General features: G+C 36.0%; 1 protein-coding gene across 1 annotated transcript in view; it reads right to left on the bottom strand.

The window, feature by feature from the left end:
* STPG2 (sperm tail PG-rich repeat containing 2) overlaps positions 1 to 27,969 on the bottom strand; it is a 629,653-nt gene that overhangs the window by 31,570 nt on the left and 570,114 nt on the right. The gene's annotated exons all lie outside the window — the stretch shown is intronic.

Here is a 27,969-nt window from a genome sequence, read left to right as displayed (position 1 = left end):
TTCCCTGGTGGTCCAGTGGTTAGGCCTCTGAATTCCCAATGCAGGGGGTTCAGGTTTGATCCCTGGTCGGGGATCTCCTGTATGCTGCATAATGCAGTCAAAAAATTAAAAAAAAATTTTTTTTACCATATACTGAGTTACTTAAGTGATACTTTCCAATTGTGATTTTCATATAGCTTCTCATTTCTTTTCCATTTAGAGAAGATCTTTCAACATTCAAGGATAGGTTTAGTATGTATTCTTTTAGAGTTTGCTTGTCTGAGAAATTCTCTCTCTCTCCCTCTATTGTAAATGATAATCTTGCTGGTAGAGTATTTTAGGTTACAGATTTTTCTCTTTCAGTACTTTGAATATATTTTGCCACATCCTCTTATCTACGATGATTCTGTAGAGAAATCAGCTGATAGCCCTCTGGGGGTTCCCTCGTAATTAACTGTGTTTTATCGTGCTGCCTTTAGTGTCCCCGCTTTAATTTTTTTCATTTTAATTATAATATGTTTAGTGTAGGTCTATTTGGATTCATCTTGTTTGGAACCCTCTGTGCTTCCTACACTGGAATATCTATTCCCTTCTTCAGACTGGGGAAGTTTTCAGCCATAATTGCCTTAAATATATTTTTAATCCCTTTATCTCTTTCTTCTTCTTCTGGAATCCCTATTAGCATAGATTAGCATAGATGCTAATCTATGTATTATCCTATAGGTTTCTTAGGTGCCTTTTTAAAAAAAAGGAGGTGGGGCTTAGTTCTGGTCAGTTCAGTCACTCAGTCGTGTCCAACTCTTTGTAACCACATGGACTGCAGCACACCAGGCCTCCGGGTCCATCACCAACTCCCAGAGCTTACTCAAACTCATGTCCATTGAGTCAGTGATGCCATCCAACCATCTCATCCTCTGTTGTCCCCTTCTCCTCCTGCTTTCAATCTTTCCCAGCATCAGGGTCTTTTCCAATGAGTCAGTTCTTTGCATCAGGTGGCCAAAGTATTGGAGTTTCAGCTTCAACCTCAGTACTTTCAATGAATACTTAGGACTGATTTCCTTTAGGATGGACTGGTTGTATCTCCATGCAGTCCAGGGGACTCTCAAGTCTTCTCCAACGCCGCAGTTCAAAAGCATCAATTCTTCAGTGCTCAGCTTTCTTTATAGCCCAATTCCCACATCCATACATGACCACTGGAAAAACCATAGTCTTGACTAGACGGACCTTTGTTGGCAAAGTAGTGTCTCTGCTCTTTAATATGCCTTTTAGGTTGGTCATAACTTTCCTTCCAAGGAGCATCTTTTAATTTCATGGCTGCAATCACCATCTGCAGTGATTTTGGAGCCCCCCAAAATAAAGTCTCTCACTGTTTCCATTATTTCCCCATCTATTTGCCATGAACTGATGGGACCAGATGCCATGATCTTAGTTTTCTGAATGTTGAGTTTTAAGCCAAATTTTTCAGTCTCCTGTTTCACTTTCATCAAGAGGCTCTTTAGTTCTTCACTTTCTGCCATAGGGTGATGTCATATGTGTATCTGAGGTTATTTTGATATTTCTCCCAGCAATCTTGATTCCAGCTTGTGCTTCATCCAGCCCAGTGTTTCTCATGATGTACTCTGCATATAAGTTAAATAAGCAGGGTGACAATATAATGAGTTCCATTATTCTATAATCCAAATCATTTATTCATTATTCTACATTATCCCTTCTGCTATTTATTGCCTTTAGCTCAGCTTTTGTCTCAGCAAATGAAATTTCTAATCTTTCTTGTCTTCTTATTGTTTCTAGTTACTTTTTTTTTTTTAACAGTAAGCTGTATTTCTGTTGAGAGTTTGTCTTAATTCCTTCAGTATTTTCATTATCTTCTTTTTGAACTTGATACCTATTAAACCAAAGAGGTCTGTTTCATTGTTCTTTCACAGGAATGAATTTCTTGGTCTTTTCACTGCAAATGGTTTCTCTGCTTTATTATTATTATTTCTTTTACATTTCTCTCTTTTTTTTTTTTTTTGTTGGAGAACTCAGGTTTATTACACAGGCGGGCCCAGAGGAGTTAACACTTCAAGCTCTGAGCCCCAAACACAGGGATTACAGAGTTTTTATAGACAGACTGTAGTGGGCAACACTAGCTGTTATAGGCTGGTTTAATTTAAACTAAGGGGTTTCGCACACGCAGGAAGGAGTAAAATCACCTACCATGGTCTTGGAGGTCTATTTTACATGACAGCATCCAATTATAGCCTGTGTGGGTTTAATATTTTTGGTGTGAGAGCTGTTTCTAATATGGATGCCTGCCTCCTCTTTCCTCAGTAAGTGCCAGCCATTATCCCCTTGACGGGTTCTGTGCAGATGCAGTGGCCAGTGCTCACCTCTATGGCAGGCCCAGGCTCCCTCCACATATGCCCTCAGTGGCACCTACACCACACTCCAGCCCCTTCAAGCTGTCTCTGTGCAGCTAACCCCAGTCCTTCACCTGGGCCTGATGTCTGAAGCTTTAGCACCAAGTAGACACGTTTCTCTGTCTGGGGAACACAGGGTGCTGGCATGGACCATCCATGCAGGATGCAGGTCTGTCCACTCTGTAAACTGGCTGCTGTGCCATCCTCTGAGGCTCACCACCAGTGATGAAGGGGGAAACTCCTCCAGGCTCAGGAATCTTTCTTTTCTCACAGTTCCCTCCAAGGGGCACAGGTCCCATCCTGATTCTCTCTCTTTTTTCTTTTGTCCTACACAGTTACATGGGGATTCTTCTTGCCCTTTCAGAAGTCCAAGGACTTCTGCCAGTGTTCAGTATGTATTCTTTGAGAATGGCTCCACTAATGTATTTTTTGGTGTAGATGTATTTTTGATGTATTTGTGGCAGGAGATGAGTGCCGTGTCCTGCTACTCCATCAACTTGATCACTCCCCTCTGGATACAAGTTATTATACATTTATCCAAACCCACAGAACATGTAACACCAAGAGTGAACACTAATGTAAACCATGGACTTCAAGCTGTACCACTGTGGTGTGGGTGTTAACAGTAACGGAGGCTGGGTGGGGAAGGTGGCATACAAGAACTCCCTGTATTTTTCACTCAGTTTTACTATGAACCTCAAACTGCTCTGCTGCTGCTGCTAAGTGGCTTCGTGTCCGACTCTGTGGGACCCCAGAGACGGCAGCCCACCAGGCTCGCCCGTCCCTGGGATTCTCCAGGCAAGAACACTGGAGTGGGTTGCCATTTCCTTCTCCAATACATGAAAGGGAAAAGGGAAAGTGAAGTCACCCAGTCGTGTCTGACTCTTAGCGACCCCGTGGACTGCAGCCTACCAGGCTGCTCCATTCATGGGATTTTCCAGGCAAGAGTACTGGAGTGGGGTGCCAGTGCCTTCTTTGAAAACTGCTCTAAAACTAGTCTATTAAAAATGTGGAGTAATTATGACATTCATCTGAAAAAATAGACAAAAAGAATAGTAAACTTTTAAAAAGAATAATAAGGAGAATAATCTTGTCCTGCTTTAAATAATTTATGCTATTGACTAATTTTTGTGGAAACAACTTTTATCAAACTCAAATGTTACAGTGTCCTACTTTTTTAATCTTAACCTCTTGTCAAACATTAATTCATCCTCTTGGACAGGTTTTTAATGTAATTTAATATAATTTTCTCTAATATAAGTTAAGCATAAGGCATTCATAGTAATTGTTCAAGAATACATCTATTGTTATGACTGAAGACATAAACTTAGAATCTGAGGCTGGTATGCAACATAAATTAAGGGGTTAAAAGTTATTATACTGCAGATAAATTGCAAAAGGACAATAAACAAGTATATGAAGAGAGAGCTTAGGTTTGAAAAAAACTAAACTACATGATGACAAATTAACAATATCCTAATAACTAATTTTTAACATTCGTTATACTGTCAGGCAAACAAAATGTTGTATGCATGATAGCACATAATCATGGGTTCTAAATTATTCAAAAACATCTTCTAATTTTGTTGTTTGGTTACTAAGTCATGTCTGACTCTGCAACCTCCTGGACTGTAGCCTACCAGGCTCCTCTGTCCATTGGATTCCCCAGGCAAGGATACTGGAATGGATTGCTATTTTCTTCTCCAAGAAATCTTCCTAATCCAGGGATCAAACCCGCCTCTCCTGTTTGGCAGGCAGATTCTTTCCCACTGAGGATGAAGTCATATGAATGGTAGCACCTAATCATGAGTTCTTAGCTAAGCAAAACATCTTCTAACTAACAATTTGCTTTTGCGTAAACCATACCCAAGTGGGAGAAGTAGAAGACTGCTATCCTTGCTATGTGGAGATAAAAACATTTATTTTGTATTCCAAGCATTTTCCACATGGACTTAATGAATATGAGATGGCTCTTAAGTGTATTTGATCTGCACGGAAATCATGTTCAGATTGTAGCTTTCAGAATACAAAAATATCTGAAACTATTTGTCTGCAGCAAAGAGTCACCTAATGTCCACTTAGACTTTTTATATTCTGTGCTCTGTGGTTTGTAAAACTGATTTAAGATTAATCTGAACTAAAGAACAATTTATATGTACCATTTCATTGAAATTATGGTAAGTGCATTTGAAATTTGAATTACAATTGAAGTAAAATCAATACAGTGTTCAAAGTTATGTTTTCTTTTTCAAACTCATAATGAAATAAAAGCTAAAATGCCTACATTCTAATTTGCCATGTTACAGTTTTCATTGAAATTATAAATAATATATTTATACATTTATTATGTGAAATAAAACACACTGCCTAAGACATTTTAGTCCCAACGAATCATTAGGATATTTATATTCATATGTTTGGTAGGATAACAACTATTCTATATCCTGGCATGACGAATGTCTTTGCATGCCACTGTGGAATATTAAAAGAGGAAAAAAAAAAGCATTACATTGTTCCCTGTTGGAGAAGGATGAAAGGACAATTACTGGATAACTTTTGTACTACTGATAAGAAGTATGCATTTAGAAGAGAGAATGAACAAATATTGAAACTAAGTTTACTAAATAGCTTTAGCAAGGTCAATGTCCTTAAAGACAATAAAGACTGAGCAACAGTTATAGATTAAAAGAAAGTAAAGGAACATGATGATTAAAGGCATTAGATGATCCTGGATATAGAATATTGTGAGGTTAATTCAAAAAATTAGAATAAGGACTGTAGTAATGTAAAATCCCAGGATTTGATCACTATTTTGTTGTCATAGAGGAGAACATCTTCACTGTCAGAAGACACATGCTGAATTATTTAAAGATGAAACATTGTGATACTTGGTATATTCTAATGATTACACAGTGCTGCTGCTGCTGCTGCTGCTAAGTTGCTTCAGTCGTGTCCGACTCTGTGCAACCACATAGACGGCAGCCCACCAGGCTCCCCTGTCCCTGGGATTCTCCAGGCAAGAACCCTGGAGTGGGTTGCTGTTTCCTTCTCCAATGCATGAAAGTGAAAAGTGAAAGTGGAGTCGCTTAGTCGTGTCCAACTCTATGCAACCCCATGGACTGCTGCCTACCCGGCTCCTCTGTCCATGGGATTTTCCAGGCAAGAGTTCTGGAGTAGGGTGCCATCGCCTTCTCCATTACACAGTACATAGTTCCACAATAACAATAATAACATGAAATATATGTATATACATGTGTGAGAGTCAGTGTGTAAGAGAGACAAAGATAAGATCAGAGAAAGTGCAAATGATACAAAATGCTTCCACTGGTGCATTAAAGCTTGAATTTTTTCAAAATAAATGTTGAAACAAAATTTAAATTCAAAACATGCTCTCTTCAGGACTTCAAGTATTCAGTGGCTCTTAGCTAATATTATGGTTACAATTTCTCTTTCCAGGGAATAAGAAACCCTCTGCCTGCTACTCAGTCTTATACTATGCAGTTCAAAGGATGCCTCTCTTAAACAATACAAGCTTTGATGTTAGCCTCAGATTTATTTTTCTCCTAAAAATCTTTATTATTGGGCTGGTTTGGATTCGGCTAGTCATCAAGTCTATTTGCATGAACTCCATCTATCACCCTTATGAGTGGTGGTGTTTGGCGGTTTAGTCTCTAAGTCATGTCCGACTCTTGCGACCCCATGGACTGTAGCCTCCCAGGCTCGTCTGTCTATGAGATTCTCCAGGCAAGAATACTGGAATGGGTTGCTATTTCCTTCTCCAGGGTATCTTCCCAACCTAGGAGTTGAACCTGGGTGTCCTGTATTGCCGGCAGATTCTTTCCCAACTGAGCTATAAGGGAAGCCCATCCTTATGTGTACTAAAGATAAATACATTTTTTCTACTCTATTTCTGTCATTCTTCTCAAATAGTATGACCCTTTGATCTTTTTCTCTTTCAAATAGTTAGAGTGATATTCTGAGAGGCTTAGAGAAACAACGTGATGCATCATTTACTAAGTGTATGGAGTAGAAGGGGCACAGAGAGGGCGAGGGAGATGCAAATGATACGTTAACATTTGATATATAGTCATTCTACATGGTCCTTATAAAACACCATGGAATGTTCCCCACAACTGGGTAACAGTAACTGAATTATGATTTAACTACAGAGAATTAGCTACAGTTTTTGTAAATGGATATCTGACTTTATCCTCTTCTATCAACCCCCACAACCACATCTACCCACCTACCTATATCTGTATATTTTATATCTCTTCACATTCAGTGAAGCTATCCCTACTCCGGAGAAGGCAATGGCAACCCACTCCAGTGTTCTTGCCGGGGAGAATCCCAGGGACGGTGGAGCCAGCTGGGCTGCGGTCTATGGGGCTGCACAAAGTCGGACACGACTGAAGTGACTTAGCAGCAGCAGCAGTATCCCTACTCCATTTAAGATTTCACCATTGCTTCCCAAGCCCAATATTTCATATAGTTTCTCTGCTTTATGTTTTATACTGACTACCAATTTACATATTATATAGTTTGTGTCTTGCTTTACTTCTTATCTAGCTTACTTGAAGTAGTTTTTGTCTTTTTCTGTGTAGTAATAACTATTCCTGACCCAGAGACCTGAGAAGTTTTATGTTTCTTTGTTTTAACATTCTGAGGACTTCAGATCTTCATTTCTGGAAAATTCTCAGCTAAGATTATATGTGTATCTCTTCTCCATTTTATTTCCTTTTTCTGGAACTACTATTAGACATTGTTTGCTGCTGCTGCTGCTAAGTCGCTTCAGTCGTGTCCGACTCTGTGAGACCCTATAGACGGCAGCCCATCAGGCTCCCCTGTCCCTGGGATTCTCCAGGCAAGAACCCTGGAGTGGGTTGCCATTTCCTTCTCCAATGCATGAAAGTGAAAAGTGAAAGTGAAGTCGCTCAGTCATGTCTGACTCCTAGCGACCCCATGGACTGCAGCCTACCAGGCTCCTCTGTCCATGGGATTCTCCAGGCAAGAGTACTGGAGTGGGGTGCCATTGCCTTCTCCAAGACATTGTTTAATCCTTCTAAACATTATTCATTTAAGTGTTTGCTAAAGTATAATATACACAAAGAAAAATTGAGAAATACATATAATGAATCTCCAAAAAGTAAATATTGTTGTGTAAAACAGACATAGGTCAAGAAATACTACTAGTCCTCCAAAAGGTTCCTATATGTAGTCAAAACTCCCCAAATTCACTTCAGGGCCTGTAAGAGTCAAAAGTATCCTGACTTCTAAGACTGTATTAGATAAGTTTTGCCTGAATTTGAACTTTCCATAAATAGAATCACACAGAGAATCTACTTTTGTACCTGGCTTCATTCATTCAACAGTATGTTTGTGATACGTATTCATGTAGTTTGCAGTTCATTCTCTTTTCTTTTGCATTCTATTTATATAAACAATGTATTTAATCCATTCTACTTCTAAGGACAATTCATAGGGGTTTTTTCCCCCAGATTTTAACAGTTACAAATAGTGCTGCTATCCATTATTATGCATGTCTTTTGATGTACATATGTACATGTTTCTGTTGGTTATATACCTAAAAGAGTAACTGTTAGGTCGTAACGTATCTATACTTTTAGTAGTCACAGATTTATGTGTGTACTCAACTTCTGAGTACACGAGCTCATTCCTTTTTATCACTAAATTTTATTTTATTGTATAGATGGATCACAGTTTGTTTTTCACTCACCTGTTGAATGACATCTTGGTTTCTCCCAGTCTTTAGAAATTAAGCATAAAGCTTCTATAAACATGGACATACAGGTTTTTGTGTAGACATTAGTTTCAAATCAGTTGGGTAAATACCTAGGAACATAATTGCTGGATTGCATGGTAAGACTGTATAGCTTTGTAAGAAAGTGTAAAATTATTTTCCAAACTATTTTCCATTCCCAAGAACAATGAATTTTCTTCCTGCCCCTATAGTTCCACATCCTCATCAGCAATTTTTATTGACAGTTGTTAGATTTTAGTAATTTTAATCGGTTTATGGTGGGATCATAGGCTCTTTTAATTTGCATTTCCTAATGATAAGTAATGTTGATAAATTTTACATGCTTATTTGCCCTGTCACTGTGCCTGATATGTATCACTATATGATAGTAGTGATGACCACTGGGTGAACTGAATTATTTCAAAGATTATCTGTGAGGAATTGAAATGCATTATCATGTAGGCATACATTAATAGCCCAAAGGTCACATTTATTGTCTGCTCCAATAATTGTGCTGTACTGGGCTTAGTCGCTCAGTCGTGCCTGACTCTTTGCGACACCATGGACTGTAACCCTCCAGGCTCCTCTGTCCCTGGGATTATCCAGGCAAGAATACTGGAGTGGGTTGCCATTCCCTTCTCCAGGGGATCATCCCAACCCAGGGATCTAAGCCAGGTCTCCTGCACTGTGGCAGATTCTATACTGCCAACAGGGAAGCCTTGCTCCAATAATTATTGCACTCTTAAAAAAAAAAAAAAAATCACCTATATTTTTCTGGGGCTCAGTGTTCTTCAGCTAGCATAAAGTTTCAGAATTACATCAGGCGAAGTCCTTTCACCTGGAGAGTGGACCTTTATTACAGAGAAGGCTCTGGGCTTGTTTCACAATGGTTACACTCTCTGCTAGGTTTATAAGAGGATCTCTCTAGGATCCTCACCAGAAGAACCTATTGGTGAAGGATTTGGGAAAGAGGTCCCTTAAGCCTGCAGCCCCCATGATTTTCTCATCTTTAGATTAGTCCACACTCAGCCTCCAGAATTGTCAAATTTTCCATGTAGGTATCCCTACCAGTTTACAGCTCTAGTGGCTCCTGCTCCAGGTGAGACGATCTCAGTCCCTGTGTCTCTCTGGATGTGCCTGTCTCTTCAGATGTCAGAGTGCTGGTTGTCCCTGCAACTTCAGTTTTCAGATGGGGCTAAGAAAAGTCATTGATTTTCACATTGTCCAGTTTTTTGTTGTGCAGACAAGAGTGATGATTTCCATGTTCTGTATGTGTGACAGCTGAAATCAGGAATCTATGAGTATTTTAGAAATCTTTAAAAATCTTTAAAATCTTTGTGTTTCTTTGCTTCCCAGATTTTTCATTCTGGTTTATATTAAATCTTTTGCTTTTTCTTATGTATTTTATGGTCTGATTATATGTATTTTTAGAGTTTCACCAAATTGCTTTATTATATATTGTTTTTGAGTGTGCTAATTTTCCTTTTATTTACATATGTTTATTCTTCCTAATAGGGGTTTGTAATGTTTCATTTGTAGCTCATTTTTAGGAATAGGAAAGAAAAATGTGTTCAAAACTGAAAATAATCCTATAAAGAAGTGTTGTATTTGCTTTCACAAGATTCTGGAGTTTTAAAATAATTCTCTATCCATTATTATACCAAAAGGTAATAAAAGTAGACCCACACCTATGATTAATGGGAGGCTTATGGCTTAGATTTCTCCTATTTATTACCCAGCCACACCAAACTCTTGTGCGAAGGACAGAGAGCCTCTAAACTTTCAGTTTATACAGCCATTCTGAAATGTAATTGACAGAAGTGGGGATTCATCTTCTACATTAGTTTAGTTTTAAAATATCTAGATGTTTCCCAATCACTGTTCTATGCATTCCTTTATGGGATTTGTTACTGTTGCTGATTGCTGCTTGCTTATCATTTTGTATTATGTAGGAATAGTTATAGTGTATATACAATGTCAGGATTTTCCCAAGGCTATTCAATGTTTAAGGACATATTTTAGGGCTGTTATGTCACATTTACTTCTACACTTTAATACATATATATAATTTATACAGTTTTCAGTTTTTCACTTTTAAGGTAGATGATTAGACACAGAATTACTTAGCCAGAGGGAATCATATTTTGATTTTTTAAAGAGGCCCAATTCATACTACTGTCTTTTTCATCAGATTTTTATTGTCATTGTGTATCTTTTTGAATAAAAAGTCTTTTTGGTATCTTAATTGATATGTAGTCATCTAGTTCTTTTTAATTTTTTTGGTTGATAGTACAGGGGAGTCTAAATTCTACTTTTACCCAGTTATTTTTAACTGGACCTTCGAATTAAACTGACTTGAGACAGATAAACAGGAAAAAAACATACAAGTTTATCTAACACAAATTTTACATGGCATGTAAGCCTTCATGAGTGAGGAGTCAAAGAAATGGCAAAATCTAGGTTTTCTGTATTAGGTTGAGAAAAGAGAGACAATTGGGAAAAAGTAACTAACCCATGTGGAGAGGCCACAGGGAGATAAGAATTATTTTAACAAGGTCTACTTGTACAGAATTCTCCTAGTCTTAGCTTCTCATCCTTAATGATGGGAATGTTACTTTTCTTCTGGTATAGGGAGGATATCTTTCACAGGGAAATTTCATCTCCTGCCTGGAAAGTTGGGGTGTTCTTTTTTTTGTTGTTTATTGTCTTTGCCATTTTTCAAGTGTTTTTAACTCAAAATAGAGGGTACTTCAGAGAGGCTTATGTTAGGGTGGCATGTTCTGAATTCATTCACTCATAATGGAAATAATTATATTTCTTTTAATTCTTAGTAGAGAGGTTAAGAGCATGTTCTCTCAAGCTATACTTTTCTAGACTTAGAACCAGGCATTGCCTCTTAATAGTTCTGTGAATGAGAATCGGTGATTTGTTTAATTTTCCATTAATGGGAATGAATAGTGGGAATTAGTGATTGGTTTAATTTTCTATTGATGGGAATGAGTAGTTCTTAGGGAAGTGGGCACATAATAAATGATCCACATCTGTTAGATATCTGTAATATTTGATCATTTTAATTTTTCTGAGGATTTTAGATGCTTATTTATTTTTCATCCAAAAGTTTTTACTCTCTAGATGGATAAATTGATCATATTTGTCTTTTGTGGGTTTCTTCCATTTTATGGTTACATTATTCACACTCTCCTAGAGTTTAATGAAATCATCCTAAAAGTATATGAAGATCATAGTAAAAAAATGCTAGAATGAATAAAAAAGATACTGGAGATCTTTTTCCATGTCCTTTCAGAAGACTAGATCATAGATTATTCAATGCCATAAATCATGCATTGAAGTGTGAAATAAGATTATAAGTTGAGAAATACAGAGTTTGTTAAACATATTTGCAATAGACTTTTTCGCACCCATGTTAGTATAGTCAAAACGCACAAATGTGTGAAGAAAAAAAAAAATAGTTAACATTTTAGTGACATTTTTTAAAAGTTCACAACATTCAAAAGAAATATTATAGCTGAGAAATGGAAAATGACTAAGTTATCTCTAGTATCTGAAAAAGGTCATGAGAATTGCATAGCCACTCAATTTAACCCCATCTTATGGGAGAGTTTTAACCAGGCAGTGCTTTGACATTATTTTAGATGGAAGTTAGAAACCAGATTCACTGAATACATTCAAAGTCTTCTAAAATAACCATTTCTGGTTTTCATGATCCCTCTAAAAGAATTCTTTCTTAAATTTTTTAATTAAAATGTTAAAAAGTATAGGATTAAAAGAATATTAAATATTTTAAATTGGATAAAAGCATGCAAATTCTTAATTATATATTGTAATTACTCTTCTTTTATTTATACAGAAAAGAATTCCAGTACTAATGACAAAAGCAGAAGAGCCTCACCAGATGATGATTCCCCAAAAGATGTTTTCCACTTAAAAATAAATTACATGTATAATATATTCAAAAACTCATTTTACAGTCATATAGTATGGTATATGAACCATAAAGCATATTAATAAAAAAGTAATTTTTGAAACCTATGGAAAGGACACTAGTCTGTTAAGCAATTATATTAAAAATGTAAATTGGAGAGGAAAAAATGAGAAAGCTGGTAAATAGGTTAAAAATTTAAACCATTTTGATGACTGAGTTCAGGAAATGTTTGTAAACTCAGTAGACAAATGCAAAATAATTAAATTGTGATCAAGGAACACTGCCAGGAGCCAGACAATAAGTAAAAGTCATCCTATGACTTAAATAAGAATATGGTTGATGAAGTTTATTGAAACTACTTTGGCTTTTTTTTTCTTTTTAAGATAGAACTCTGTATACTGCAGTAAGAATGGATTCTCTACTTGATAAGGCTTCTCTCTGGAAAACTGTAGACTGTAATGTCTCTAATAGAAGAAAGTAAGGTGATAGGAAAAAGATACACTAGCATATTTAAGGGAGGGCCTGCTGGGCTGACGTCTATGGGGTCACACAGAGTCGGACACAACTGAAGTGACTTAGCAGCAGCAGCAGCATATTTAAAGGATGTTACTATATATCCTCTTAAAACTAAATCCTGTGACTAAATTATACTTTAACAGCCTACCATCAATGTCCTGTATAAACAATGAAAGCTAAAAGAAATAAATGTTTATGATGTTAATAAATTAGTGCATAAAATATTTGTTACACATTTTTCCTCATTTAATGATTTATTTAAAAATATGTGATATGACAAATGTATATTGTCTTATTAAAATTTGAAAGTAATAAGGAAAAGTGATTTAACATTTTCAGTCTTTTCTCCTTCCATGCTGTGCACATTCTCTCCCTTAAATTCCTAAATATATAACATGCACTTCTACATAAAGTTCTGTCTGGAGGCTTTGAGCTTTTTAGAAAAGATATTTTAAAGTGGTAATAAATAGTTCAAAGTTTCTCTGGAGGCAGTCATGATAAACCTGATCCCTAAAGTACTAAATTTCTTTCTTTGCCCTATAAACACTATAGAGCAGCAAACCTACTCCCCACCACACCCCCCGCCCCCCACCTCCCAGGTTTCAGCTGAATCCCATTTCCTTCCCTTTAGGCAAAGAAAGTTCTTGCTCCGTGTCAAATAGTCTTGCAATAATTTGGCCTGTGCAGTGGAACTGGAAAATAAAGAAAAAGATATTTGAGAAATGTATTTGATTAGTCAATCTGCTTTCAGATTTCTCACAGATGACTACAAATTGTAAACTCCTTTCTCTCTATCATCTAGCTTCTCTTGCTGCAGTCCATGGGGTTGCAGAGTTGGACACGACTGAGCAACTGAACTGAACTGACAGCAAAACTAAAACAAAAAACACATACAACCACAGTTTAGTACATTCAAAACTTTATGGTATTTTGGTCAGACAGTTAAATGTGTTGCTACTTTTCTAGAAAATATGGGTCAGAAAAAACTAAGATTGGAAATATACCCACATGTCAAGAAGCATTTTTTAAAATAAATAAATATATATATATATATATATACAATAATAAAATCCATGTAGTATTAAAATTTGCCCACTTACTGGCTTAACAGAGTGCTCAGTTATCTATAATAACAACCCAATAATGTTCATAATTTTTTAAAAATATGTCTTAATACCTTATAGTAAAAACTGAGTGTACTTTGAAGAATTTGGATTTGGAATTGCTGTAGTCATTTTTTTTACTACTTTTTGAATAAAATGAAATAAAACCTGAAATTATATTACTGAATCAAGATATTCAATAGTAACATCTGGAATAGAGAGTTGGTGATTCATTGGAAACACTGGGTGAGTTCTCCAGTTAAATACGGTAGGGATGTACAGGAAAAGGTCAAAAGTGGTGCGATGTTGCTATAGCTCACCATTAAAGAAGGTATAGTGGGAGAGCAGAGTCAAAGAGAAAGATACTAAGCTTAGTTCTAGACGTCTGGGGTCTGAGATGTCTGAGGGAGAGCTAGAACAATGAAGGTAGGAGGCAGCCAGCCGCCCATTTGAGTCTATCACTCACAGGATGGGAGGGATAAAATTAGTTGTTTCTAGCCCATGACTACAAAGAAGACAAAAAAAAGAGGCCAAACCAAATCAAAAGACCAAGCTTAAATAGCCAAAAAGAAGACTGGAGAAATATACACATAGAGAGTACAGAAGCTAAAATACTGAGACAGAAACCTTTGTCAGGAACTCAGGAAGGTGATGGAGTGCAAGTGCCTAGAAAAGGTTTTGTTATTCCTTGCCTCCTTTTATGTCCTGGCTAGGGCATTGTGAGGGAATGATCAGACAGAATTTATAGGACCAGTAACCAAATGAACAGACAAGGAGAATACTTTGAGCATGCGTCATTTCTAAAAGCTATGATTATAAAGAAGTGGAAATTAACATGTGAGTAGAACCACTATATTTAATAAGCTATGATTATGGGAGCTTTCATGTTTTCATTTTATAAAACAAACTTAAAGTTTGAGACAATTATTTTGTGATTTGGATTCAAGTTGTCTCTCAGGAGACAGAGAATTAACAATAATTTTTTTTTTTTAAATGGAAGCAATAAGATTAGGGAATTAATGTGGGTGAACTCTTTAATGGGAACTATGCAATTGCACAAAACACCTGATTGAGATCTGACACATATTTGCTTTGCTGATATGTGCTGCTTTGTCAAAGTTTTTCATCAAATATTCTGTGATTTATAATGAGGAAAAATTCCATAATTTTACAAAGAACTTCATATGTTTTAAATATAATAGTATTTTTCAGTGTACATTCAGTTCAGTTCAGTAGCTCAGTCATGTCCAACTCTTTGCAACCCCATGGACTGCAGCACCCCAGGCTTCCCTGTCCATCACCACCTCCTGGCCTGGAGCTTATTCAAACCCCTGTCCATTGAGTCGGTGATGCCATCCAACCATCTCATCCTCTGTCATCCCCTTCTCTTCCTGCCGCCAATTCCTCCCAGCATCAGGGTCTTTTCTAATGAGTCAGTTCTTCACATGAGGTGGCCGAAGTATTGGAGTTTCAGCCTCAGCATCAGTCCTTCCAATGAACACCCAGGACTGGTTGGATCTCCTTGCAGCCCAAGGGACTCTCAAGAGTCTTCTCCGACACCACAATTCAAAAGCATCATTTCTTCGGCACTCAGCTTTCTTTATAGTCCATCAGTGTACATTAGGAAAGGTAATTCTTAAAATATATGATATATGATACAAAATGCATCTTTATAGAATTTTTATACACTATTATGGGCTTCTCCAGAGAAGGCAATGGCAACCCACTTCAGTACTCCTGCCTGGAAAATCCCATGGATGGAGGAGCCTGGTGCGCTGCAGTCCATGGGGTCCCTGAGTCAGACATGACTGAGCGACTTCACTTTAATTTTTCTCATTCATGCATTGAAGAAGGAAATGACAACCCACTCCAGTGTTCTTGCCTGGAGAATCCCAGGGATGGCGGAGCCTGGTAGTTCGCACGGAGTCGGACACAACTGATGTGACTTAGCAGCAGCAGCAGCATGGGCTTCTCCAGTGGCTCAGCAGTAAGAATCCACCTGCCAATGCAGGAGCCACAGTTTCAATCCCTGGGTTGGGACGATCTCCTGGAGAAGGAAATGGCAACCCACTCCAGTATTCTTGCCTAGGAAATCCCATGGACACAGGAGACTGGTGGGCTATAGTCTATAGGGTCGTAGAGTCAGACATGACTTCGTGACTAAACAACAACAACAATTATATCATGTAGAATATATTGTATCACAAAGTCTAAACTTTAGTCTGATTTATCTGTGTTTCCTAACCACAAGTGTCTCCTGACCATAGTCTCTAGTTGGAACAATAAAAGGAAATAGGAATAGTCACATTATTAAAAAGAATATGTTATTTGTATTATTTCAATGTTTTTCAAACAATCTTCAGAATTATACAGGTCACTGAAGTGATTCCTTTCTATGGCAATAGAAAGGAATCCACAGTAAAACACTAAAATACTGCCCAGGAGACCCACAGAGATTCTGAGAACGTGCCTCAGGGACTCTCTTGGATGTGGGTCTAGGGAAAAAAGTAGTAGCAAGCAGGGCAGGGTAGCCACCCAACCATTCCCTGTAACAATTGCAGTTGTATCTGTTTACCCTATTTGACTTATTAAAAAAGTAATTTTAAGATAGTGTTTCACTGTTGGGGAAAAAATGAAAACTAATATTCCAAGAAGAGGTTCATAGCAGTTAAGGCTTAATACTGTAAATAGAATACCTCTTGAATTTGTAGAAAACATTTTCTGAGTGTTTATTGATTTATCTAAGCACTGTTATTTCTTCAGTTTCACATATAATGCAAAACCAACTTTTATAAGGCAAGCAGATCTAACTGGTAAATAAAAGATTTCTTTCTTCCTTTTGAACTCTCAAATTAGATATGCATAAAATATGCATCATGCAAAATTTCAAACTGGCTTATTGGAGAATACTTACGTTTATATATTGAGTGTATGTACCATGTATGAAACTCAGGCTATTTGGAATACATATGAAGTCAAGTTACATAATTTGATAAATAGCACAATAGAGGATAATGCCTATTTAACATTTAGAAAACCATGTAACTGAATTTTGAAATGGTTCAATTTGTTTATGTTTAATCTAAAAAGATCAGAAGGAAGAAATATCTGCTTATTGAATGATATACACCAGGGGTTTAACATTGGTTGTCCTTTTTGAGATAGAATTCAACATTCTATTAACTTTCTTGAATATTTCATTTTTATGAATATATATTTCTATTGTGATGAAAGTAGACTTAACAAAAGAAAAATGCTGTTTATAATACTTACTGCCACTCCCAGAGCATACACACACATATATATATACGTACATATATATATATATATACACCAAAAAAACCCTCAATATGTGCTACAAACACACAAAGGCACACACACATTCTTTGTTAATGGCAAAGAATTAAGTAGATAAAAGTCTAAAATTGAGATATGAGAGAAGTTACAGGTTTGGTAATTAGTTACCTAGAATTTATTTTTCTATTTACATATAATTGACATATAATATTACATTAATTTCTTAACTAAAAGTGGAAAATGGAAAAATTGTGGAGGGAGGGTGATAGTGGACACTCTGGCAGGGAGAGGCAGTATCACTGATGTTATTTAGAATCGCCAGTTCATAGTGATAATAAAAATCCAACTAACTTTTAGTGGGTGTGATTATTATCTTTAGATTTTTTTCAATATACTTTCTTATTACTTTCATGTAAGACAAACTTTTCCTACCACCCTTCCTTTTGGTACACCAGAAACTTGGAACATGTTTAAAGAGGAGAAAGTCTCACCAGTGGATCAGAAGACTTTGAGTTTCAAAGAAAAGGCTCAATTAATATCTATCATGAATTTCCCTCTTATGATATCAAAGTTTTTTAATAAATTGTATTTTTTAAAGGTAAAAACAACTAACCCTTTCCCAGCAGGTAACAAATAACTTTTCCATGTGGATCCATCCATAATTTTCTCTTTGCTGAAACAAATTATGCACATACGGATTTCTCATAACATATGGCATTACATAACAAATTTTAATTGCTTGTTTACTTAATGTATTATGATATCTCTATAAGACAATTAATACAGCATCAATTCACTATTCATTTTCTATTTTGTCATAGTTGTAGTATAGATACTTCTATCATTTATTCAGATAAATGATAAGACATGAGATTGCTATAGATAGACATGAAATTTGAGTTTGTTGCCTACAAAAATATTGAATAGCCATGTTTAGAAATAAATCTTTATATAATTATTTTTTAAGGATGTTTTCTAAAATTGGAATCTGGTAGGGCAAATAAATACGGTTTCTCCAAAAATGCTGTAATACTAGATATTTTGATTGTTCCCTACTTGGGCCAAACATATTGTAAAGACAGTAGTGGGCCCATTGTTTTGATTCATATTTCACTGTTAAAGACTTTGAATATCTTATGGTCATTGGTCATTTGCTCTTCTCCAAACTCCTAATTTATCCTTCCTCTCTCTTCCCCCTACTGGTAACCATAAGTTGCTTTTTTATATCTGTGAGTCTCTCTTTTGTAAATACTATTTTGTATCATTTTTTAAGATTTCATATAAATGATATGATATTTGTCTTTCTCTGTTTGATTTATTTAATATGATAATCTCTATGCCCACCTATATAGATGCAAATGGCATTATTTCCTTCTTTTTTTTTATAGCTTAGTAATACTTCATTGTATATGTGCCACTTTTTCTATATCCATTCATCTTCAGTGAACACTGAGGTTGCTTCCATGTCTAGATTATCGTAGAGAGTGCTGCTATGAATACTGGGGTGCATATATCTTTTTGAATTAGAGTTTTTGTCTTTTCTGGATATATCCCCAGGAGTGAGATTGCTCGATCATATGGTAACTCTATTTTTAGTTTTTAAAGTAACCCCCATACTGTTCTCCAAAATGGCTGCACAAGTTTACATTCCCAAAAACACTGTAGAAGAGTTTCCTTTTCTCCACATTTTCTACAGCATTTACTATTTGTAGACTTTTTGATGATGAGAAATGTCTTTTTAGGTTTTCTGCCCATCCTTTGATTGGGTTGCTTTTAGTTGTTGAATTATATGAGCTGTTTATGTATTTTGGAAATTAAGCCATTGTCATTGGCATCATTTGCAAATATTTTCTGTCATTCCATAGGTTATATTTGGCTTTGTTTATGGCTTCCTTTGCTATGTGAAAGCTTTTCAGTTAATTTGGTCCTATTTGTTTATTTTTGCTTTTATTTCCATTACTTTAGGAGACAGATCTGCCCCAATATTGCTGTGATTTATGTCAGATGGCAGGGTGTTCTGCCTATGTTTTCCTTTAGGTGTTTTATAACTTCTGTTCTTAGATTTAAATGTATAATCCATTTTGGGTTTATTTTTGTATATGGTATTAGAGACTGCTCTGATTTCATTATTTTGCATGTGGCTGTCCAGTTTTCTGAGTGCCACATATTGAACAGACTGCCTTTCCTCCATTGCATATTCTTGCCTCCTTTGATATTGATTAATTGACTGTAAGTGCATGGGCTTATTTCTGGGCTTTCTAATCTGTTCCATTGATCTATGTGTCTGTTTTGTGCCAGTACCGTGCCATTTTTATTAGTGCAGCTTTGTAGTATAGTCTAACTTACCAGGAGTCTGATTTTTTCAGCTTTATTCTTCTTTCACAAAATTGTTTTGGCTATTTGAGACCTTTTGTGTTTCCACACAAACATAATCTTTTGTTGTTGTTCTAGTTCTGTGAAAAATGGCATTGATAATTTTATAAGGATTGTATTGAATCTGTGGATTGCTTTGAGTGACATGGTCATTGGACAACATTGATTTTTCCAATCCAAGAGCACAGTATATCTTTCCTTCTCTTTACGTCATCTGCTTTTTTTCGATCAGTGTCACAGTTTTTGGAATACAGATCTTTTAGCTTCTTAGGTAGGTTTACTCTGAGGTATTTTATTCTTTTAGTATGATGGTTTCCCCAGTTTTTCCTTTTGATCTCTCATTGTTAATGTAAAGAAATGCAACCAATTTCTGTAAATTAGTACCCTGAAACTTTACTGCCTTTACTGATATTGATATAATACCAGTAGTTTTCTGGTAGCAATTTTAGGATTTCCTATGTATAATACCATGTCATCTGGAAAAGTGACAGCTTTAATTCTTCATTTCCAGTTTGGATTCCTTTTATTTCTTCTTCTCTGATTGCTGTGATTAGGACTTCCAAAATTATGTTGGGTAAAAGTGGAAAGAGTGGGCAAACTTGTCTTGTTCTTGATCTTAGAGGGAATGCTTTCAGCTTTTAACTCTTGAGTACTATGTTAGCTTGGGTTTGTCATATATGGCCTTTATGTTGAGGTATGTTCCTTCTACGTCCACTTTCTGGAGACTTTTTATCTGAAATGGATGTTGAATTTTATCAAAATCTTTTTCTGAATCTACTGATATTTTTTGCTTCAGTTTGTTAATGTGGTGTATTATACTCATTGATTTGTAGATATTGAAATTTTCCAGCATCCCTAGGATACATCCCACTTGGTCATGGTGCACGATCCTTTTAATATATTGTTGGATTTGGTTTGCTAGTATTTTGCTGACTATTTTGTTGACAATTTTGTTATCATATTCAACAGTGATACTAACCTGTAATTTTATTTTATGGTATCTTTGTCTGCTTTTGGTGTTAGGGTGATGGCAGTATCATAGAATGAGTTTGGAAGTTCTCCTTCCTTTGCAAGTTTTGGAAGAATTTTCAGGAGTATAGGTGTTAAATAGTCTCTAAATATTTGATAGAATTTACCTGTGAAGCCACCTTGTCCTGAACTTTTGTTGGGAGTTGTTTTAAATCACAAATTCAATTTTAGTAGTTTTAATTGGCCCATTTATATTTTCTGTTTTTTCCTGGTTCTGTCTGCACCTTTCCAAGAGTTTGCCCATTTCTTCCTGGTTGTCCATTCTATTGGCATATTGCGGCTTGTAGTAGTGTCTTAAAATCATTTGTGTTTCCGTGATTTCAGTTATAAGTTCTCCTTTTTCATTTCTGATTGATTGATTTAGACCCTCTCCTTTTTTTCTTGAGTCTGGCTAAATATTTTATCAATTTTATCTTTTCAAAGAATCAGATTTTAGTTTCTTTTCTATCTTTTTTAGTCAATTTCATTTATTTCTGCTCTGATCTTTATGACTTCTTACCTTCTACTAACTTTGGGTTTTGTCTCCTTTCTCTAGTTGCTTTAGGGATAAGTTAGGTTTATTTGATTTTTTTTTTCTATTGTTTTCAGAGGTAATCTTGTATTGCTAGAAACTTCCCTCTTAGAATTGCTTTTTCTGTGTCCCATAGGTTTTGGACAATCATTTTTGTATCTAGATATTTTTTGTATTCCTATCTTATTTATTCAGTGATCCATTGGTGGTTTAGTAGCATACTTTTTAGCCTCCATATATTTGTGTGTTTGCAGTTTTATCCTTACAGTTAATTTCTAGTCTTATAACATTGTGTTCAGAAGAGATACTTGACATATTGAGGCTTGTTTTGTGGTCTAGAATGTAATCTATCTCAGAGAATGTTCCATGTGTACATGAAAAGAATGTGCACATAGTCTGAATCTTTCAGGTTGAATGTTTTATATATTATTAAATTTATTTGGTCTAATGTGTCACTGAAGACTTGTGTTTCCTTATTGATTTTCTATCTGGATAATCTGCCCAATGATGTAAATGGAGTAGTCAAGTACCCTACTTTTATTGTGTTACTGTTGATTTTTCTATTTATGTCTGTTAACACATTACTGACTGGGGGATTTTTATAGAAACTAATGCCTATGGACAGTGATTTGTTATGTAACTGAAGTCACATTTGATGTTATTTATCTGAAACTTTGTACATGTCTTACTAAAGCATTCTAATACGTTGTTAGAGTGTGTTAGGCACTGTGGCAGCACCTCTGCCTCTGTGCAGGGAAATAGGACATCTTTTACAACTGTACTGTGTTTTCACCTAGAAGGGCAGACTCTACACTTTCTGCCAGCATTTTTTTTTTTTTTTTAGTTCTAAACTATGGCGTAAAACCTGATACACAATCCTATCTCATTCCTTGGAGTGACAGAAATGGAGTCAGTTTCAAGAGAATAATTTATATTTCAAAAACAATGTAAATGTAGGTAAAAACTATATATTTTTTGTATTTACAATGTTCAAAGAAACTCACTCCCAGCAATAAAGCTATATACATTAAATGTTTGAGAAAAAAGTTGTTTAGGACAAAAAAAAAAAAAAACCAAGGAACAATATAAGGAACAAAATTTCAAATTTCATTGAATTCTATCTGAGGAGTTTGGTTAAAAAAAAAAGATGAAGTAATTTATATCAATAAGTAGCTATTGTCCACATGAGCCTGAATACTTGCAAGGTCTTTTTTTAAGTTTCACTCTTAAGAGACAAGAGAACTATTTTGTATTCTCTCTGAAGACTTCATGAACACATTAAATAAATACTTGAAAATGATTTACATATATATATGTTAAAAAATCAGAAAGGGACCAAATGTGTTTTATACATGACAAATATTTATAAAGGCAATTTTTTTCAGTACTGTCATTTTCTACTTTTATTACCCTAAATATGAAAATGTCTTCCAAACCCTACTTGTATGCCCCAAAAGGAGGAAAGTGTTCTCAATCAGAATATATTGTAAACAGAAATCTAAAAATAATTTGCAATTTTTTTCTTGATTTTAAAGCTGTTGCTTATACTAATACAGAGCTTTAACAGTTGAACAGAATGTCTTTGTATCTCCAGGCAGACAAAATAAAACTGCCTCAGGAAAAAAAAATTATTAAACACACCTCCCCAAAACACATGCTGAACTCAAAATTACACAGCATGCACCTAGTCTCAAAAGATTGTGATTTGCTTTTCAGTCAAATGTTTCCTGCTGCTAGAACAAAAAAAAGAAAAAAAAAAAAAAGTAAGCTTTGTTGCATGAAAAAGCTTAAACCAGAGAATTACTGCACTGCCTTGGTTATATGAAATATACTGCATAATCTGGAAGGTAAAAACAAAACATTAGGTTAGGGTAAAAATGATCTTTCTGTTGCCAAGACATACACATACCCTTTATGCTTGTACAGATATCTGTACAGTTTCATGCACTCTCTTAGGAGCATTCTAACTCTGAAGGAAGTTCCCATAGAGCCGTATGTGTATCCCAGCAGTGTGTGAATCATTTCTCTTATCTAATAATTCCTTACAAATGTACCTTGGTTGTTCTTTGACTTTCTTCAAAGGTGAGACTCACAATGGGGCATTAATTTTGTCTGCCAAATATATTTTTAAAAGTTGTTTGTTTTTCTGCTCTATAGCTTAGCTAGAAATTCATGACTCCATGAGAGAGAAGAAAGCAACATTTATATTAAAATGCTAAGAAAAATAAATTTCTCATGTTTAAGTCCATTTTTTTTTAAAAGCAGGAGTTCTTGTCATTGTTTTACATAGGATAAAAGAAGCATTATTTAAGATGAGTTATACAGGAAAACAGAGAAGGCACTGGCACCCCACTCCAGTACTCTTGCCTGGAAAATCCCATGGACAGAGGAGTCTAGTAGGCTGCAGTCCATGGGGTTGCTAAGAGTCGTGTCACTTTCCCTTTTCCCTTTCATGCATTGGAGAAGGAAATGGCAAACCACTCCAGTGTTCTTGCCTGGAGAATCCCAGGGACGTGGGAGCCTGGTGGGCTGCCATCTATGGGGTCGCACAGAGTCGGACACAACTGAAGCGACTTAGCAGCAGCAGCAGCATACATGAAAAAATAACCATTATTTAAAATAAAAATGATTAAACAGTTTAGAAGTATTACTTATTGCCATTACTTCCCAAGTATTAAGGATAATCCAAACAGAAAAAACCATATGCAGGCAGCTTATACAATTCTGACTACTTGCCAATTTGACCTAAAAATGATAGAAATTAATTATATAGAACTGTTGATAAACATGACCTTTACTGCATGAAAATTACAATTATTTCACTACAGTATTTAACATAACCAGTAACTTAATAAATGTCAATTATTTAGCATTATTGATCAGGTTACATAAACAAAATGTGTAGCCATATAAATGCTCCAGTTAAGTTCTAATACAACAAGAAAAGCAATACTTTCCTAACACATCATGTTTTCCAAATTATAAGAGATCATTTATAAAAAAAATCTAATAGAGAAATATATACCTCTTTTATTTAAAGTCTTCAATTTAAACAAACATACATTTCTGGTAATCTCTTTGTTAGCTAGTTAAATTAATTTGAGGACCATAAAGAAGGTTGAGCCCTAAAGAATTGATGCTTTTGAACTGTGGTGCTGGAGAGGATTCTTGATCTCAAGGAGATCAAACCAATCAATCCTAAAGGAAATCAACCCTGAATATTCATTGGAAGGACTGATGCTGAAGCTCCAATACTGTGGTCACCTGATGCGAAGAGCTGACTCACCGTAAATGACCCTGATGTTGGGAAAGATTGAGGGCAAAAGGAGAAGGGGGTGGCAGAGGATGAGATGGTTGGATGGCTCAACAGACATGAGTTTGAGCAAACTTAGGGATACGGTGAAGGAAAGAGAAGCCTGGCGTGCTGCAGTTCACGGGGTTGCAAACAGACACAACTTAGTGACTGAACAACAAATGTTACACTCATTACTTTGAATCTGTAATAAAAGATTGTTACCCCGTGTTAGAACTTTAAAATATTTTAGCGCTATAAACAGTAATACTCTAAGAATCCATGGCCCATTACTTTGTTTTCTTTAGGCAAAACTGCTAGCATGCCGTTGTATGGTATGTCTGTAAGGGAAGTGCATATTATTACAAAACATTGATAAGGAAAACACGAATTGCCAAGCTGTCACTATAAATTTTTGCTTTCTTACATAATCATGTACATATTTTTCTGATTCCTATATTTTCTGTTATTTATTCCATTTCTCTTATTTCATCAATATAATTTATCATTGCTTAGGTATAATTTTAATGATGAACAGTCTGGGAGCCAGCTCTCCTGACCATGTGCTAGAATGGGAACAGGGAGAAACAGCTATAGATAGCACTTACTAAATGAACCCTGGAGAAAAATCAGAATCCAATAGATCTCTTTACTTTCCTAAAAATGAGGGTATAGAATTAGAGCATATGTTCATATATAAATGAATTTTAAGAAAGAAATTCTCAATTTAGTATTGGTGAGTCTTCCATGGGCTAAGCACTCTCAAACAAAGACTAAGTTTTCATTTCTGAAATAAACCATGCTCCCCACCTTTAACTGGTGGACTTTTTAAATTGCAGAGAATGTGCTCATAAGGAGCAATGTTGCTTCAGTGGGTGAAGTATTTTTGAAGGTATATGTAATTTTCATGTAAGATATTAAGTTCTTTTTTAATAGTACTCTTAGAATTTTGGTTTTTATTTTGTATGGAGGTATAGCTGATTAACAAATGTTGTGATAGCTTCAAGTGACCGGCAAAGGGACTCAGGCACACATATACATGTATCCATTCTCCCCCAAACTCCCCTTCCATCCAGGCTGCCGATGTTAATTGAGCAGAGTTCCATGTGCTATACAGTAGGTCCTTATTGGTTATCCATTTTAAATATAGCGGTGTGTACAGGCAACTATAAGTTCATCCTCTAAGTCTGTGAGTCCCTTTCTGTTTAGTAAGTTAGTTTCTATCATTTCTTTCTAGATTCCACATATAAGGGATGTCATACAATATTTCTCTTTCTTTGTCTGACTTACTTCACTCAGTATGACAGTCTCTAGGTTCATCTGTGTTGCTACAAATGGCATTATTTCATCCTTTTTAGCGGCTGAGTAATATTCCACTGTGCAAATGTACTACATCTTTTTTTATCCGTTTCTCTGCTGATAGGAATTTAGGTTGCTTCCATTTGTTGGCTATTGTAAACAGTGCTGCAATGAACATTGGGGTGCTTATATACTTTTGGATCATGTTTTTCTCCAGATATATGCATAGGAGTGGGATTGTAAGGTCATATGGTAGCTCTAATTTTAGTTATTTAAGGAATCTCTATATTGTTCTCCATAGAGGCTATACCGATTTACATTACATTACTGTTTGTGGATGTTTGATGATAACCATTCTAGCCAGTGTAAAGGGATATCTCATTGTAGTTACTCCTAGAGGAAAACATAGGCATCACTCTCTCTGACATAAATTGAAGAAATATATTTTTTGCTTGCTCTCCTAGAATAATGCAAATAGAACAAAAATAAACAAATGGGATCTACTTAAACTCAAGCCTGAATTGGATGGAGCTAAAATAAAGATGTAAACATCCTAACTCATCCATTGAAATCTTCTTAAAAGGCCAGAGCAGCGGCTGTTCGGTGCTGGAGCGACCATGAAGAGATACCCCACATCCAAGAAAGTATGGAAAAGCACTAGACCATTCAGGTATAACATAAATCAAATCCCTTAAAATTATACAGTGGAAATGACAAATAGTTTCAAGGGATGAGATCTGACAGAGCACCTGATGAACTATGGACAGAGATTTGTGACATTGTACAGGAGACAGGCATCAAGACCATCCCCAAGAAAAAGAAATGCAAAAAAGGAAAATGGCTGTCTGAGGAGGCCTTACAAATAGCTCTTGAAAGAAGAGAAGCAAAAAGCAAAGGAGAAAAGCAAAGATAAAACCATTTGAATGCAGAGTTCCAAAGAATAGCAAGGAGAGATAAGAAAGCCTTCCTCAGTGATCAGTGCAAAGAAATAGAGGAAAACAATAGAATGGGAAAGCCTAGAGATCTCTCCAAGAAAACTAGAGATACCAAGAGAACATTTCATGCAAAGATGGGCACAATAAAGAACAGAAATGTTATGGACCTAACAGAAGCAGAAGATATTAACAAGAGGTAGCAAGAATACACAGAACTATACAAAAAAGATCTTCATGACCCAGATAATCACGACGGTGTGATCACTCACCTAGAGGCAGACATCCTGAAATGCAAAGTCAAGTGGGCCTTAGGAAGCATCATTATGAAAACTCTAGCGGATGTGATGGAATTCCAGTTGAGCTATTTCAAATCCTGAGATGATGCTGTGAAAGTGCTGCACTCAATATGCCAGCAAATTTGGAAAACTCAGCAGTGCCCACAGGACTGGAAAAGATCAGTTTCATTCCAATCCCAAAGAAAGGCAATGGCAAAGAATGCTCAAACTACTGCACAATTGCACTCATCTCACACGCTAGTAAAGTATTGCTCAAAATTCTCCAAGCCAGGCTTCAACAGTACATGAACTATGAACTTTCAGATGCTCAAGCTGGATTTAGAAAAGGAAGAGGAACCAGAGATCAAATTGCCAACATCTGTTAGATCATCAAAAAAGCAAGAGAGATACATAAAAATATCTACTTCTGCTTAATTGACTATGCCAAAGCCTTTGACTGTGTGGATCACAACAAACTGTGGAAAATTTTTAAAGAGATGGGAATGCCAGAATACCTGACCTGCCTCTTGAGATCTCTGTATTCAGGTCAGGAAGCAACAGTTAGAACTGGACATGGAACAACAGACTGGTTCCAAATTGTGAAAGGAGTACATCAAGGCTGTATATTGTCACCCTGCTTATTTAACTTATATGCAGAGAACATCATGAGAAATGCTGGCCTGTACGAAGCACAAGCTAGAATCAAGATTGCTGGGAGAAGTATCAATAACCTCAGATGTGCAGTTAACACCACCCTTATAGCAGAAAGTGAAGAACTAAGGAGCCTCTTGATGAAAGTGAAAGAGGAGAGTGAAAAAGTTGGCTTAATACTCAACATTCAGAAAACTAAGATCATGGCATCTGGTCCCATCATTTCATGGCAAATAGATGGGGACAGTGGAAACAGTGGTAGGCTTTATCTGTTGTGGAGGTGGGGAGGGGGCCTCCAAAATCACTGTAGATGGTGACTGCAGCCATGAAATTAAAAGAGGCTTGCTCCTTGGAAGAAAAGTTATGACCAACCTAGATTTAAAAGCAGAGACATTACTTTGCCAACAAAGGTCCTAGTCAAAGCTATGGTTTTTCCAGTGGTCATGTATGGATGTGAGAGGTGGACTATAAAGAAAGCTGAGTGCTGAAAAATTGATGCTTTTGAACTGTGGTATTGGAAAAGACTCCTGAGAGTCCCTTGGACTGCAAGGAGATCAAACCAGTCCATCCTAAAGGAAATCACTCCTGAATATTCATTGGAAG

Source organism: Bos mutus, chromosome 6 (assembly GCF_027580195.1).
Source record: "Bos mutus isolate GX-2022 chromosome 6, NWIPB_WYAK_1.1, whole genome shotgun sequence".
Classification (NCBI taxonomy): domain Eukaryota; kingdom Metazoa; phylum Chordata; class Mammalia; order Artiodactyla; family Bovidae; genus Bos; species Bos mutus.
Note: the sequence above shows the minus strand (reverse complement) of the source record. Positions and strands in the feature narration are given on the sequence as shown.